Here is a 17,794-nt window from a genome sequence, read left to right as displayed (position 1 = left end):
CAAATACACTTTTCGTTAGAACTCGCAGTACCAAATTAGCAATTTTGCTATTTAGGAGAGTAGTAGACTAGCACTAACAGTAGCAGATATAATTTTTTAGATGCCATTACCGCTAGATGCAAGCATGTAATTGACTATTTTTTCCCTAAATTTTGCCCTTGTTTTATTTTGTAATGCTGATGGGGTTTGTTCGTTGACTGGATGGAAAATACCGTTCGAGCTTCCCCAAAGACGGCCCGTAAGGGCATCCCCTCGGCGGTCATGTTAAAGGCGCAACGCAATCATCTTCGATGGCTCGCGGCCCAATCTTCATGGCTTGCTCGACATGATTAAGATGGAGACCAAATCGTGAGCGGCAGTGGAGACTTCGGGGCTAGCGACGCTGCTCCCACGGCTTAGTGTTGTGGCCTTTCTAGGCTTGTATCAAGTTCTCCCTACCAATGCAACGAAATGCAAGGTTTTTTGTTTTCTCAGAAAGAAAAAAAGCTAGCAGTAGCCTACTGAAATTAGTCCTGAAACATTGGCCATATGTCTTATATATAGCTAGCAGTGCTTTGAGAATTTTTTTTGCAATGAATACACGCTGCCAAATTCCTGGCGCCGCCACTGATTGTGTAAATTACACGATGAATAAATCCGAGGGAGCTTCATCATCATTAATATGTAACCTCTTCTGATCCTAGGCACTGTGATTGATTGCCGAGGGATCATAAAAACAATTATTCGTCAAGGAAATATGCCCACCACCCGCTTATGTTGGACTACTTTGGAATGCCAGGTTCACTCACATGATACTTTCTTCATTAACACTTCGAATGTGATAAAAAGGAAAGAAAACTTATTTAAACAAAGAAGGAAATAGAGTTGCACGGGCTTGCTTGGTCATATAATACTTTGCAGAAGATGGCAGCGGCTCCCTTCACAATATGGCCTATATAGTCCTGGCTGATTTGGTTGATGACCACATTGATGACCATATTCTATTTGAGATCTTTTGCGCAAGAAATTATCAAGTGCTTTGGTGACTGGTACTTAAGAGCACCCAACTAAAGACACCAAGGGGCTTTTAGAGATGATCGCCACAAGGGGGTTTCCAGGGATGCTTGGTGATGATTTCATGGGCCATTGGGCCCCAGGTAGGCCCACTAGGCATGGAGGAGGACCACTCGGCATGTGGCTCAGCAACCCCACTACGCGGGCATCGGTCGGAGCCTGATCGACGATTCTCGGAACACAAGCCATGTCAGGGCCAAGCTGAGGATCTCTCCAAGGATTATTTGGGATGTAATTTGTAACCGACCTTAGATCGGACCTACAATCTCTCATTAGGATCCACTTACCGCTAGAGAGAATGGTTTGGCACCTATAATGCTTGGTCCTCTACTATATAAAGTACCTAGGGAGTCGCCGTCAAAGGACACACATCTCTCGCACAACTCATGTGAGAGCCATCATTTAAGATCCACCATAGAAGAGGTCAAGTCTAACTAGGCTTCGTTCTTGAGCATACTTAGAGATAATCCATCCACCACAACTAGGAGCATGAGTTTTACTGCGCCGAACGTATGGCTCTTCCGAAAAACAAATCTATCACCGAGAAAATATCACGAGAGTTGGATCTATTCACTACAAGGAAAAGCCTTATTGCCGGCGCACCAAAAACGGCTATTGCCGGCGCACCAGAGCCCGCCGGTGCGAACAGGCCGGTGGTAACAAGTTACCGCCGGCGCACCAGCTGGTGCGCCAGCAGCAACATGAATTATCCCCGCGAACTGTGCCTCGGGTGCGCCGTGCGACGTTTTTTTCGAAATTCAAAAAAAAAAGCCCGATCCAGATCTAGATCTAGATCTAGATCTAGCTCGGGTCCTCGAAAACAGTGGCCGTGCGTCACCTTGTCGTCATTGCCGCGCCGGAGGAGAATGAGGCCGGAGGTGGTGGTGGTTTAGGAGGAGGAGGATGAGGCCGGAGGTGGTGGTTGTGGTTTAGGAGAGGAGGAGGAGGAGGAGAAGATGGCCGGAGGTGGAGGTGGTGGAAGAGGAGGAGAAGGAGAAGGCCGGAGATGGAGGTAGAGCCCCGAGGTGGAGGAGATTACCGGAGGAGGAGGAGGAGTAGGAGGTCATCGGAGCCGCAGTAGTAGGAGGTCACCTGAGTAGTAGGAGGTCACCGGAGTAGTAGGAGGAGGAGGCCGTCGGTGAGTACTGCAAGGAGAAGAGGAGGAGGGAAAGAGAAGAAGGGGGAGAAGTGAGGAAAGAGAAGAGGGAGGAGGGCCGGCATGAATATATAGCACAGCTTACCGCCGGCGCACCTAGTATGGTGGTGCGCCGGGGGTAAACTTTTTATTTTTTTCACCCAAATCTTAAACCTGAAAAAAGTCCTGTTTCTGTTTTCCAATTGACGAATCCATTTTTTGTCCAAACGGCCGTAGGCGGTTGAATTCGAATAGGAAATTTCGAGTAGATCGATTTTGATATAAAAAAGTTTTTCATCGGAGGTCGTATGCAACCAGAAATCCCGTTTTACCGAAAGATGACGCCATTTTGCATAATACATCGAAATTCAAATTTTCAAATTTTTACTAAAACTAGATCACATATTACATGGGCATTTCAAAGGATTTTATTTTTTGAATTTTCTATCATTTTCTATTATTTTTTCGAAAACTGAAAAGGCGATTCCCGGGGGGGGGGGGGTGGAGAGAAAAATCTAGGCAGCTTACCCCCGGCGCACCTCTATGGTGGTGCGCGGTGCGCCGGGGGTAAGGTGCCCAGATTTTTACTGTTCATCCAGATCTCTTCGAATTTTATCCCCGGCGCACTAATTTTTTTTGTGCGCCGGCAGTATAGGTCCATCGCCGGCGCGGCGCTTATTTGGTGCGCCGGCAACATGTTCCACCGGCGCATGCCTATGGTGGTGCGCCGGCACCACTTGCGTGCAGCTATAGCCCTTTTCCTAGTAGTGATTGATTGCAGGACGCAGCGGGGGCCGGGGGCTGTGGCCCACCCAGAAATTTGCTGGCCCAACTTGTACCCATGGAAAAAAAATGGAAAAAAGCCATTGAGCAAGCCCATCCTGGAGCCTGGAGGAGTCGAGCCCCACGCCACGCGCACGACGCCCGGACCTTCGATTCCCCACTCCACCACCAGTCTCCACGCGCGTCCCTAGCCCGACCGCAGCCGCCACCCGCCGCTCCGGCCTCGGCCCCGCCGCCGCCCGCCTTGCCCCGCCGCTGCAGGTGGCCATCGGCCCCGCCAATCTGGCGCTCGCCCGCGCCCGCCCGCCTGCGTCGCCGCGCCTCGCTCTCGAGGCCCTCGTTGCTGCCGTGCCGGCCGCCCGGCCGCAGCACTGGCACCGACGGAGGCCCGCCCCGGCGCCCCGGATCTTCCCAGTTCACACGACTGCGAGCCTGCAACCAGAAGTGAGAGGGCTAATTTTGCTATTCAGTATCCAATTTGTTGTTTGCATATGATTCTCTGTTTGTATGAAAAATTGTTATTTTCATGTGTCTATGTATCAAATTATCAATGTATGTTAAGTCTTATATGATGAAGAACACATAAATTGTTAAATTAGTAATGTTTGAATGTTTCAATTGTGTAGAAATGAAGAGAAATAGCCAAATTGCGCTACTTTTTCAGAAACAAGCTGTTGACCACCAAAACCCACCGGCGAGCAGCGACGGGCAACACGTAGAGCCAGGAGGCTCCCAGGACTGCTGGTGGGCCCTGGTCCCACGGGCGACGGCCCGCAATGCTCCGGCACACGTCCAAGCTGGTGCAAGGGCGTGCCACCTGACCTATACCTGGTCAGGAAGGTGATGGATTGCTTCGACTAGTTTCCTGCATGGCATACACGTAAATATTAAATACGAGCCTCGATCGGCTCTCAGGTAATCCTGTGAATCGGCTCATGGATCCGATCCACCCATGACTCGTATTGGTTCTACGATGACATGGTGGTCCTGCTTGATCAATACTAAGCTAAAACGATCTACGACGATTTAGGGTTTTCACCACACAACCGGAACATCTTACACGTGATTGAGCCTGTCAGGTACGAAAGATGACGGAAAATCAACCCTAGAAAAGGCCTAAAAACCAACATGAAGTTGATCCTCGGAACATCCCTTCTAGGATCAACAAACCGTACCTCACGCCCTACTGGATCCTTCAACCCGTTTGCAAGGCCTAACCATATGGATATTAAACTAATCCTTGAAGAACAAGGAGCAATCATAACAGATCAGATCTACTAAACAATGATCAAGCAAGGTGCTGCCCTTACATCTAAGATAGGCGTAAAAGCAGCTAGATGTCTAGGGATAGCATATATGAACGCATACATCAAGATAAAACGATGCTAACCCTAACACATCTATGATAACTACATTGCTCGCCATCAACAAGGCTTCAGCACGAGCAACGCATGAACAACGAATAGACTCAATACTGCCTAGATCGCGAGATGCGATCTAGGCAGCATGGTGCTTACCCGGAAGAAACCCTCGAAATAAGGGGTGGCGATGCGCCTAGATTGGTTTGTTGTGAACGTGATCGTCCTCCTTTCTCAATAACCCTAGATACATATTTATAGTCCGTAGACTTTCTAACTTGGGAATAATCCCAACCGTACACGAGCTAAACTCTATCTTTTAATTCTAACCGACACGTAACCTACTATAATTTACAGATACACGGGCAATCTAGCCCAAACTCTTGCACGAGGTCGATTCATGAATATTTCCCGTGTATATTCTCCAAGCCCATCTCAATCACGGCCCACCTCCTGACTTGGTTAAAATCTGGTGATAACACATGCCCCCTGGTTTTGGCAATGATAATTCCAAAACCACTCTGTTTTTTCTTCGTAGGGTCATGTCGTGGCAGAGCAGAACCGTCGCAGTATCCTTCATCATGATGCCTTGCCTTCTCAACTTCTCCGCGTGATTTGACAGTTTTTTTTTTGGCACCACTTCCTCGGAAACTGCTATGGCATTAAATCTCCACTATATCCCCTTTTATTTAACCGCGCCGAACAGTTCGCCTCTTCATCCCCTTGCTCTGTACTAGCCATCGGCAAAAAACCCCCTTCCTCTGTAGCAATGTCTTCCTCTTCCTCCTCCTCCGCCTCGTCGGGTCTCTCTTTCCAATCTTCCTCCTCCAGCGAGCCGATACCAGAGAACGACCTAATGGCGCAGTACAAGAAAGAAGCCCCCGAGCATTGGGACGATGAGGAGTGGGATTTCACCGTCAGGGTGAACGACGCACCCCTGGTCCCTGTCGGGTCAGACGACGACTTGTCCCTGACCGATGGGGAGGCGGACCTCCGGTTCCTCGTCGACGGGGAATTGGAAGCAGAGAGCGAGGACAACCTCTTCTCCTGGGCGAGCTTCTCCTCCTTCGACGAGGAGGAAGAAGAGGAGGATGACGCCTCCTCTGACGAGCCACCGGCGAAACGCTTCCGCGCCGGGTGGGAGGACGACGACGATGGTGATGATGAGGAGGAAGAAGCCCCGGCCGAGGGCTACGGCAGCAGCGACGAGGAGCTCGCCAGAAGCAGCGCCGACGGCAGCTACGACGGCGATGACGAGGCCAGCGACAGCCCTTAGAATAGGAACTACTAGTATAGGACTAGTAGTAGTTCTTGAGCATTCGGCTCTTCTTTTGTTCTTCCTTCTTTGAGCAATCGGCTCTTCGTTGTAAAAAACCCCCCTTAATTAATGAAGAAGTGTTTCCAATTGATCTCGCCGATAGTCAAAGTTAGTCAACTCTCAAAGAGCCGATGGCATCGCATCGGCCTTTACCATAAAAACGTGAGTAAGGCCAAATCAGTTGCCTATTCAAACGGTAACCTGCACCCTTCGTCTGAGAGAGTAAACTCAGATCCCCAAATCGCCGTTCGAACAGATCCAAATCGCGGCCACACGAATCTCAGATCTCAATCGCTCCAATCCAACTCCGCGGCGAATCCAATGGCGGAATCATCCAACGCCAATGCTTCGGTCGCCAGTCTGAAGGTAATCCTTAACCGCTCCTCGTCATCCGAGTAAATGTTAGGATTAACAGCAAACACCTGAATTAATGTCCTATTTCGTTATTAATTTTTAGGTTTCAGACATTGTGCTGCCGCATCCTTCTCTCCCAAATTCTCTTTGTCTTGGTCCCCGTTCTTCCGAGAGTCCTGCCCATTTAATTTCATGCGAGGCCAATAGAATTCCCTTCGTAAACCAGAATTTAGATCTGACTTCTTGGGCCGACTGCCTACGAGCCTGGCCTAATCCTCCTGAGGGTTGGGTGGCATGGTACAGTAGAGTATCCAAAACTCACTATGCCACATGGGAAACTATAGGGATAGCCGATGCTTTGTCATTATCATTGTCTCCCCTTGAGAAGAACGAGAACCTTCTGAAAACCATCGGCTACTTTTGGTCTGACGCACTGAATTGCTTCATGTTTGGCCATGGCCCCATGACACCAACTCTGCTAGACGTGGCCATGATCACAGGTCTAGACATTGCATCCCCAAGCCCTTCTGCCTTTATGCTGCCAAAGGTTCCTTTCACCCTCTCCTCCAAAACAGAGTGTACAAGCTGGGGTGCCTACCTTAGACGTTACATGAAAACCAAAGGCCCTGTGACAGAGAAAGAACACACGGCCTTCCTAAACTTCTGGTTGGAACACTTCATATTATGTGGCCCTTCACTCGCCCCAACCAAGAATTACCTTTCCCTGGCCTATGAACTTGTCAAAGGCACTCAGCTTGGCATCGGCAAACTATTCCTTGGAGAGGTCTATCGATCTCTCCAACTAATGTCTGTCAAACTGTTCTCCCAAAAGACAGTTAAAACAGGAGGCCCCTGGTGGTTTATTCAGTTATGGGCTCAGCTGTACTTCCAAAACCAGATCCCAAACTCCCCACCTTTGGCCACTTGCACCTTTCCAGATGCCAATGGGAAGCAGATCCAATGCACTAGCTACGGCCAAGCTCTGTATAGCCTTCCAGGTAGCAAACTGATCCCTAAGGAAGCATCGGAATGGTTCAGGATTTTCTTCCAAGGCCTGGACAATCCCCTGTTCTTTCCTTACACCGAATCTGGAGATTTTGAAAATCCAGTCTCCTTCAGGCTAGACAGCTTTGCCGATGACCCTAGCACTCGGCACTTATATTCCATTATGATCCGTCCCTGCTTCCTTCCAGTTGGCATGAGCACCTCTAACAGGATCATCAAACCTGGTTATGAGTCTTACCAGCCGGTCGTAGTAGCCCAGCAGTTTGGTCTTGGCCAGGTGTCTCCACACTTCTTCCTTCACCATTTGACCGAAAGTAGAGCCGAGTTGCCTGATGTCCTCACCGGCCAAAGGTGTTACTCTTTCTTTGATGCTCTAGCAATTCCAATCCCTCACAACCTCCATTTCATCTCGTCAACCGATGGCTTTGAGACCTGGTGGTCAATATGGAAGACCCACGCCTTCAGGAGAGCTCTAGGACCGTTGCTGAAACAACTTGATGCTGAATACGATATCCCTGCAGAACAGGTACCATTACTCACAAATTTCTTGCAGTGGCTCACAATGATTGTTTGTATCCTGACTTTGTTTCCTTGCAGCAACAAGATGGTCCAGAACCTGTACATGAGGATGGCTCCTCCTTCAAGTTCCTTCCCCCAGCTCCAGTGGTTCTCTTCTGCAAGAGCTCACCATCCTTGAAGAAGGTTGTGATGCAGAGTCAGCCGATTCCGCCAAAATCGGCTCCTAAGAGCACAGCATCTTCTAGGCCGGCTGCCCCCCGAGCCTCAATCAAGGCGAGAAAAGCAGTAAGGAAAGTAGCTGCCAGGAAGACCTTGAAGCGCCCAAACCCTACTCCCGCTCAAGAAAGTTTGCACGTAAGCTGATCCATGCCTTGGTTAATTTCATCTATCTTTCCAGGTTTTTTTGCAACATGCTTGTATTTCTTTCGCATGCCTCTACTGAAGAAAACTCTAGCGAGGAGACACAATCCAGTCGAGAGAATTCCAGCTCGGGCAACTCTGGGAAAACCACCACGCAGAGCCAGCCAGACTTGCCACCGTCGGCTTCCAAGAAAAGGTCAGCTCCTGAACCTGCTTCCTCCCAAGCTCCCATCAGAACAGGGCTACGCACTAAGAGCCGATGCGTCAAGAGAGCTCGCAAAGAACCACAAGCTTCTTCAACAAGCCAGGAGGTTTCAAATGTAATTATTCCCCCTGGTTCATATTTCATACCAACCCATCGTTACTCGCATCGGCTGACCTCTTCCTTTGTAGACTGATGACACTTCTAGCGGGGACGTCGAGGAGGTACTGATGCCATCCGCCACCCTGGATCTAGCAACTTCAAAGAGCGCGGCTGACACGGTAGCCAACCTAGCCAAGCCCCCAGAGAAGCCGATCACCACAACATCGGCTGTCCCTCCAGTCTTAGGAGAGGTACACTCCATTCCCTTGGCTCTACCCTTTTGTTTTGCTGCATACTGACGATGTTCTTGTTTGTCTGTCAGGGTTATGACCTTTCAAGCTTGCTGACGTTCGACCCTGAGTCCATCGAACCAGCTATTTCCAGGGCTAGTGAAGAGCCAGGACCTAGCACTACCCATGGACAACTCCAGCGTCTCAGGGCTTTGCTCTCCTCTTCAATTGAGACATTGATTGAAAACCCCGAGGAGGTAAAAAGCATTCTTGAAGACATTCAGCCCCATCTCCCAGTGACACTGCAGGTGAAACTCTGGCCAGTCGTGACTCTGTCAGCCTTCAGGTCAAGGATGAGATTGGCCCGTCAGAGAATTGACCTTCGCCACGCCCAGCTTCCGTTGAAAGCCGATATTGCAGACAAGTGTCAACGGCTTAATGAGAAAAAGGCTGCCTTGGACACCAAAACTGACACTTCCGTCAGCAGCACCGAACTTGAGAGCCTGCGCAAGGAACTGGAGAACCTTGAAGAGAGGGTCAGGGTAACCAAACAGCTTATCCAAGATAAGGAAGCTCTTATTGCCCGCTCCCGAGAGGAAGCAGAAGGCCTCAAGGCTGAACTGAAGACCGATCTGGCCGAACTACGCGCCCTGAACAGCCAGCTGGTGACAGGCAAGGACGAGGATGATGAGGCCGTGATGGCCGAGGTGGATCGTGTCCGTGCTGACGCCCTCCATGCCCTTAGTGTATTCCTTCGTAGAGCCTCCCTTTGTAATTTGATACCTGCTGATAACTGCTCAATCGAGCTTTTTCATTCCGAAGTCGATGTCTGTGCATCGGCTGTACTTGCATCAATCGGCTGTACTGGTATCCATATTTCTAAAGTCGATGTCTGTGCATTCGGCTGTGATTTGTATGTACACATTTTTTTTACTGGCCGATTTTTTATGCATCGGCCCCCATATTTCACTTTCTATGTATACTCCATTTAGATGCCCCCCGAGCCGAATCTTTCAAGTAATTGAAGATATCGGCTCTCCAGTCATCCTGTCTGTATGGCTTGATGAACCCGGCATCCAACACCTCCTTGATCTCCTTCTTGACTTCTTCAAGAATTTCGGCCTTCATCTGACGTGCTCGTTGCTGGAATGGCCGAAATCCTTTCTTGAGAGGGAGCCGATGCTCAATTATGCTCATGTCTAACCCAGGCATCTCTGTGTAATCCCATGCAAAACAATCTGGGTATTCTTTCAACAGAGCTATCATCAGGCTCCTCAGATGCGGATCTAACTTTTTGCTGATAAAAGTTGGTCGTGGCTTATCCCCAGGACCAATGTCAACCTCTTCTAGCTCATCAGCCGATGTAAACCCATACCCTAGCTTTCCGTCTCCTGCTAGATCGATGCTCAACACAGGCAAAACGTATGGCGAGGATAATATGGGCCGATTGCTGGAATCGGCCCCCATTTTGATTGCATTGCTCAATGAAGGTTTACATCTTGTTTGTGCTCTACTATATCTACGTGACATGCTTGAGTTGAGATCATCACTTCCTATTTTTGGGGGCCGATCACAGGGATCGGCCTTGTCACGCAAGTCCATAGACTTTGCTCTTGCTATACTGTCAGGCCGGTGGATAAGACCAGCCTCACCCCGTTTTTTGTCACTTCGATGCGCTCACAGCCGTCCAAACTGACTCCAGAGAGTGGCTCTTGGTCTACAGCATCCCAAATGTTCATGCCAGCCGTTGAAATTTCGGCTGAGTCATCTGCATGGACGACCTCCACTTCATCTCCATCCCACTGTATCAAGCATTGGTGCATTGTGGATGGAATGCAGCAGTTGGCATGAATCCAATCCCTTCCTAGCAGGACAGCGTAGGTGCTTTTGCTGTCGATGATGAAGAATGACGTGGGGATGGTCTTGCGGCCTACAGTCAGATCCACGCTTAGAACACCTTGCGCTTCTGATGCTTGGCCATTGAAGTCGCTCAATGTGACGTTGGTTTTGATCAGATCCGCGCTAGAGCGTCCCAGGCGACGTAGCATGGAGTATGGCATTATATTGACTGCCGCTCCCGTGTCCACCAGCATCTTGTTGACAGGCTGCCCGTTGATATAACCTTTCAAGTACAGGGCCTTTAGATGTCTGTAGCTCCTCTCCCGCGGCTTCTCAAAGATAACTGGCCGTGGGCCGCAGTCAAGTTGTGCTACAGATGCCTCTTCTGCTCTTGGTGCACAAAACTCCCGACGGAAGTATGAACACCATGTTTGTGTTAGCCGATGTCTGATCATCGGCTTTCTTTGGTTTGGGGCGCCATTCTTTCTTCTGTGGATGACCTTCTTCGTCCAAAGTTTGCTGAATTTTAGCGGCCAGATCGGGCCGCGCCTTCCTCAGAGTGTGCAGGTATAACCTTTCGGCTTCCTCCAAGCTACGTAGCCGCTGCACCCTGCGCTTTTGAGAATGGCTGAGTCCATCAGGGCACCACCTTGGTCAGTGGTATCTGTCTTCTTCTTCTTCTTCTTCATCTTCTAACTCCTCGAGATCTTCCACTCGAGAGGACTCAGCTTTGTTGTTCCGAGATGGGAGAGGCCCTAGACGTTTGAACACTGACACGTCTCATGCGTCCTTCTTCTTTGGTCTACATACTGGGCAGCTTTCGATTGTAGGCAATCGGCTCATTCCTGAGTCCCAGCAGTGTTTAAAGAAAGGACAGTCCCAGTGACGGTCCAGGTCTTCTTGCTCCCTTGACCTTCCCTTAGCGCGGTGCTCATATCCTTCGTCATCTCTATCATACCGATGATATTTTCTATCGTCGACGTTAAGCCGACGATCTCTTTCGTCAGCCGTGTCATACCGCCGGCGTTGGTCATACTGACGCTCATATTTGTTAAGAAGGTGCTCGGAGAGTGGCCGTTGGTACCGCACGCTTCTCACTTGTTCCTCGGTGACGTACCGTTTGTCATCATATCGGGGCCGGTCGCGTGAACCGGCCTCCTCCTTGTCCTTACCACGAGCACGACTGCTCTCTTCTTTGTCCTTGCCAGGGTGGTATACAGGCCCTGCCATGTTAATACTGAACGAGAAATCTGGCTGACGCCTCGTAGGGTAGCTGTACTCCACCATGTTGACGGCAGGGAACTGTTGCGTGTCCACTTTCATGGCATACTGGCTGAAAATCAGTCGGCCTTGTTCTATCGCCATTTGGATCTGCTGACGCAACACTTTGCAGTCGCTGGTGGTATGGGTGAACGAATGATGCCATTTGCAGTATGGCCTTCCGTTTATCTCTTGCACCGTAGGGATTCTATGGGCTTCGGGTAACTTCAGCTGTTTCTCCTTAAGCAAAAGATGGAAAATCTGCTCAGCTTTGCTCACGTCGAAGTCAAACCCTTTTGCAGGACCTTGTGGTATAACCCACTTGCAGGACACGGGGTTTGCCCCCCGGGCCCATTCAGCCACGGCTACTTCCTGGTCTCCTGGAGAGTCTTCATCCTCTTCTGTCTCAACCAGGCTTATCGCGCGTTTGAATTTGTCCTGGTACAATTCTGGGTGGCGTTGTTCATACAATGAAAGTTTTTGAACCATATGCGCCAGTGAAGTGTACTCCGCTTGGGAAGCCATGTCCTTGATCGGCGACGCGAGACCTACCACTGCCAGATCAACCGCTTCTTTCTCATTCAAACGAGCCGAATAGCATCGGTTCCTCACGTCCCTGGAGCGCTGAATATATTCTGATACTGTTTCTCCGCGCCTCTGTCGTACTTGTGCCAGATCGGCAATGCCAGCCTCGGAAGCTTCTGAGTGATATTGCATGTGGAACTGCTCTTCCATCTGCTTCCACGTCCGGATTGAATCTGGTGGCAACGAGGTGTACCATCCAAAAGCCGGTCCCGTGAGAGACTGCGCAAAAAACCTTACACGTAGCGGGTCTGATGCTGAGATCATGCCCAACTGTGCCAAATATCGGCTCAGATGCTTAATGGAACTAGAGCCTTCTGAGCCACTAAACTTTGAGAACTCAGGGAGCCGATACTTGGGCGGCAGTGGAATCATGTCATACTCGTTGGTACGGCTTGGAATAGCCGATTGCCCTTCTTTTCGGCACCATGCCGAACTGGTCTCTCAAGATTGCGCTGATCTGGTCCACTGTAGGAGCTGCAGGGGTTGAATTTTGCTGATCTGTTGGGGTGGCGTATTTAGCCAGCCACGCCTGCTTCTCAACGTCTCCTCCAGTAATTGCTCCTGTGGCTCCAGAAATTCCTCTTGTGGCTCCAGAACTTCCTCCTGCTGTAGTCTGGTTCGTGCGCGCCAAGTTGTTGCAGTCTGGCACGTACATGCACGTGTATCCATGCGGGATTTCCTTAGGCGGTTCCAGCATGAACTGGTAATCAGCAGGGTCGCCTCCAATCTTGTAGACGACGAACGCCGGTGAACCCGGCGGCTCTGGAGCTGCTAGCGAGAACGGCAGCTGCGGTCTGGTGTAGAGCGGCATCTCTCCTTGGTGAGTCCCTAGTGTAGGTCCTGACGGAGAGTACTGATGCTTCATGATTTCCTGGACCACACGAAGCGCAACGCGCTCGAAAGCGTTTACCAGGCTCTCGGAATGATGGTGTAGCAAATGAGCTACCATGTAGTTAACTTCCTGGCGTAGAGCTCTGGTGCGTTCTTCTGAAGGAGTAGACAGATCCACCTCATCAAGGGCGCCTTCAGCTGAGAACCCTTTCCACCTAATGCCGTGTGAGCGGGTCCTCTGGAAAGAGCCGATGAGCTCGGCTTCGAAGAGAGCTTTGATCTCGTCATACTTCATCTTGTACTCCTCAGTCAGATCTTCGTACGTGACTGGGTCTTCCGCCATCTCTGATGCAGATGTTGATGTAGATGTTGACGTAGATGAAGGTCCCACCGGGCGTGCCAGAATGTGTTGACCACCAAAACCCACCGGCGAGCAGCGAGGGGCAACACGTAGAGCCGGGAGGCTCCCAGGACTGCTGGTGGGCCCTAGTCCCTCGGGCGACGGCCCGCAATGCTCCGGCACACGTCCAAGCTGGTGCAAGGGCGTGCCACCTGACCTATACCTGGTCAGGAAGGTGATGGATTGCTTCGACTAGTTTCCTGCATGGCATACACATAAACATTAAATACGAGCCTCGATCGGCTCTCAGGTAATCCTGTGAATCGGCTCATGGAGCTGATCCACCCATGACTCGTATTGGTTCTACGATGACATGGTGGTCCTGCTGGATCAATACTAAGCTAAAACGATCTACGATGATTTAGGGTTTTCACCACACAACCGGAACATCTTACACGTGATTCAGCCTGGCAGGTACGAAAGATGACGGAAAATCAACCCTAGAAAAGGCTTAAAAACCAACATGAAGTTGATCCTCGGAACATCCCTTCTAGGATCAGCAAACCGTACCTCACGCCCTACTGGATCCTTCAACCCGTTTGCAAGGCCTAACCATATGGATATTAAACTAATCCTTGAAGAACAAGGAGCAATCATAACAGATCAGATCTACTAAACAACGATCAAGCAAGGTGCTGCCCTTACACCTAAGATAGGCGTAAAAGCAGCTAGATGTCTAGGGATAGCATATATGAATGCATACATCAAGATAAAACGATGCTAACCCTAACACATCTATGATAACTACATTGCTCGCCATCAACAAGGCTTCAGCACGAGCAACGCATGAACAACGAATAGACTCAATACTGCCTAGATCGCGAGATGCGATCTAGGCAGCATGGTGCTTACCCGGAAGAAACCCTCGAAATAAGGGGTGGCGATGCGCCTAGATTGGTTTGTTGTGAACGTGATCGTCCTCCTTTCTCAATAACCCTAGATACATATTTATAGTCTGTAGACTTTCTAACTTGGGAATAATCCCAACCGTACACGAGCTAAACTCTATCTTTTAATTCTAACCGACACGTAACCTACTATAATTTACAGATACACGGGCAATCTAGCCCAAACTCTTGCACGAGGCCGATTCATGAATATTTCCCGTGTATATTCTCCAAGCCCATCTCAATCACGGCCCACTGACTTGGTTAAAATCTGGTGATAACACAAGCATCAAAGAAGATTGCATCTCCGGTCCAATCTTATATTGTTCACGATGAAGAAGTCGAATCCGATGTTGAGAGTGAGATTGACATTGAAGATACAACACCACACCCACCCTCACCCCAACAACCAAATGCAAGGTCATATGATGCTCACTTTTGTCCACATGATCCGGGGGACAGGATTCCTATTTCAAGTTATGATGTTAATATTCAAGATGACGTTCGGAGAGGATATATCCTAAAAGGTCCATGCCGACCATATGAGCATGCTTTCCCGCCAACAAAAAAGAAGGGCAAAAATCGACACTTTAGTTGTGTTTGGTTTCATCACTACAATTGGCTAGAATATAGTATCGGAAAGGATGCGGCATTTTGCTTTGTGTGTTTCTTGTTGAAAGAGAGAGCCAATGGAGGTCCCGGAGGAGATGCCTTTGTTAAAGATGGTTTTAGAAATTGGAAAAGACCCGAATCATTTAAGAAACATGTGGGTGGTGTTACTAGCATTCACAACCAAGCTCAAGAGAAGTACAACTTATTTGTTGCACCCAACACCAAAATTGATAATGTTCTTATGAGGTGTCTAAGAAGGACGTACTTCTTTACAAGACTAGGCTAACTTACTCTCTTAGATGCTTGAGATTTCTTTTGAAACAAGGATTGGCATTCCGTGGACATGATGAGAGTGAAGAATCAACCAACCGGGGAAATTTTATTGAACTTCTAAAGTGGCTTGCGGAAGGTAATGAGGAAGTCAATAAGGTTGTTTTGAAGAATTCTCCCGGAAATTGCATCTTGAATAGTCCAAGGATACAACATGACATTATTGAATGTTGTGCCATAGAAACTACTAGACTAATCATTGAAGATCTTGATGGTGACCACTATGCAATTCTAGCCAACGAGACTAGTGATATGTCTCACAAAGAACAACTTGCTCTTTGTTTGCGTTATGTGGATAAATTGGGAAGAATATGTGAGAGGTTCCTTGGAGTAGTTCATGTTTCCGATACTACTTCATTGTCTCTCAAGGTTGCAATTATATCTTTGCTAAAAGATCATCATTTGTCTCCCACTCAAATTCGTGGACAAGGATACGATGGGGCTAGCAACATGAAGGGTGAGATTAAGGGGTTAAAAACATTGATCATGAAAGAGTCACCTTCTTCTTATTACATACATTGCTTTGCACATCAACTTCAATTGGTTCTTATTGTCGTGGCAAAGGATAATGAAGCATGTGTGTGGTTCTTTGATCATGTTTCTTATTTGTTCAATATCATTGGAGTTTCTTGCAAGCGTCATGACATGCTTCGAGATGTTAGAGCTCAACAAGTTTTACAAGAACTTGAGATGGGTGAAATTGAAAGTGGAAGTGGACTCAATCAAGAGATGGGTTTATCTAGACCCGGTGATACTCGAGGGGGCTCTCATTACAAGATCATTCTACACATTGTTGATATGTACCCGGTGATACTTGAGGTGCTTGTAAGGATTGGAAAAGATCGTTCAAAAAAGAGTGAGTGGACAAGAATAAGAGGATTTGCCGCGGCCTTTGAATCATTTGACTTTGTTTTCAATCTCAACTTGATGCTTGTTGTTCTTGGCTACACAAATGACTTGTCTATATCTTTGCAAAAGAAGGATCAAGATATTCTCAATGCAATGGTTCTTGTTGGATTGGCAAAGGAGAAAATGAAGGATATGAGGTCATCACTTGGATGGGAAAGATTTCTTGCAAAGGTGACATTATTTTGCAACACTCATGGCATTGAAGTTCCTTCCCCGGAATCTAATTATGTGGCTCGTGGAAGATCACAACGGTATTATGAAAAGCAAACAAATGATGATCGTTATAGAAGAGAAGTGTATCTTAACGTTGTTGACCAAGTTATTCAAGAGCTTGACAATTGGTTTGATGAGGTTAACATGGAGTTGCTTATTTGTATGGCGGCTTTGAATCCCGTGAATTCATTTGCTTCTTATGATGCACAAAAGGTAATGAGACTTGCTCAATTCTACCCCAATGACATATCAAGCATGGATTTGTTAAGACTTGAACCCCAACTTGAGATCTTTATTGATGACATGCGAAAAGATGATAGATTCAAATGTGTCAATCATCTTGGTGAGCTCTCTATTAAGCTTGTTGAAACGAAAAAGCATGTTGTTTATGATTTAGTTTACATGCTTCTCAAATTGATATTGCTTCTACCGGTGGCGACGGCGAATGTTGAAAGAGTATTTTCCGCAATGAGTTTAGTAAAAAACAAGTTGAGAAATAGTATGGGTGATAACCTCTTGAACCATTGCTTAGTAACATTTATCGAGTGAGGGGTGTTCATTCATGTAAGTGATGATACCATTGTTGAAACTTTCATGGCAATGCGAAACCGTAGATTGAAGAAACGATGTAAGTTTCTAATTATGCTATATTCTACCATGTAAGACCCTTGTAATATTTTGAACTATTTGTATTGTAATCGTGCACATTTATTGAACTCCAATGCAATGAATTTGTCTTGTATATTGTTCATTACTTCATTCTGCAAAGGTTTTTCACAATTTGGGGGTGCGCAAAAAAAAATTGAGGTGGTGCCCCCCCCCCCCCCCCCTCCAATTCTTTCCTGCGTCCGCCACTGACTGCAGGTGAAAGAACTGCATGGCGGCATGGCATGGATAGTTCAATGGACATGTAGAAGACCCAACCGTCATACTTGAGGCATTTTTAGATGAGGAGACATGGATTTGAAATGCATATTTTAGTAAGCCTCAAGCTTGCAATGATATCAATGTGCTAAATTGGTCACCTCTTTCGCAAGCTTATATTAGTGATGGGAGAATATGAGAGGTGGATTTTAAACTCAATGGAAACAAATATAACAAGGGTTACTATCTTGATGACCGTATATACCCACCTTAGACAACATTTTTGAAGTCAATTTAGCGACCCCAAGGTAACAACTAACCACATTTTCATAATGCTCAAGATGCCGCGAGAAAGAACATGGGTAGGATGATTGAGATTTTGCAAGCCTAGTTTGCTATTGTGTTAGGTCTGGCTTGGTTTTGGGATAAAAAACTTCGGGAGTATCATGATTGCATGTGTGATCTTGCCCAATATGAACAACGAGCATGAGCGGTGTGACGAGGATTTCGCCTACCGTCCTAATTTCATTGGAAGTGTAGTGCATCCTCATAGGAGAGAAGAAGGCAGCATGCACTTCCTTCAATTTCACCATGAGATTCGAGATGCAAAGACTCATCAACAACTTAAACAATATCTCACTCAAG

At 47.9% G+C, this 17,794-nt stretch overlaps 1 pseudogene; it reads left to right on the top strand.

Moving 5' to 3' along the window:
• The first annotated feature begins 1,151 nt into the window (after positions 1 to 1,151).
• On the top strand, positions 1,152 to 16,948 carry LOC139835478 (uncharacterized; annotated as a pseudogene).
• Positions 16,949 to 17,794: the final 846 nt, after the last annotated feature.

This window comes from Lolium perenne, chromosome 2, assembly GCF_019359855.2.
Source record: "Lolium perenne isolate Kyuss_39 chromosome 2, Kyuss_2.0, whole genome shotgun sequence".
NCBI lineage: Eukaryota > Viridiplantae > Streptophyta > Magnoliopsida > Poales > Poaceae > Lolium > Lolium perenne.
This window is presented reverse-complemented; position numbering and strand designations above follow the sequence as displayed.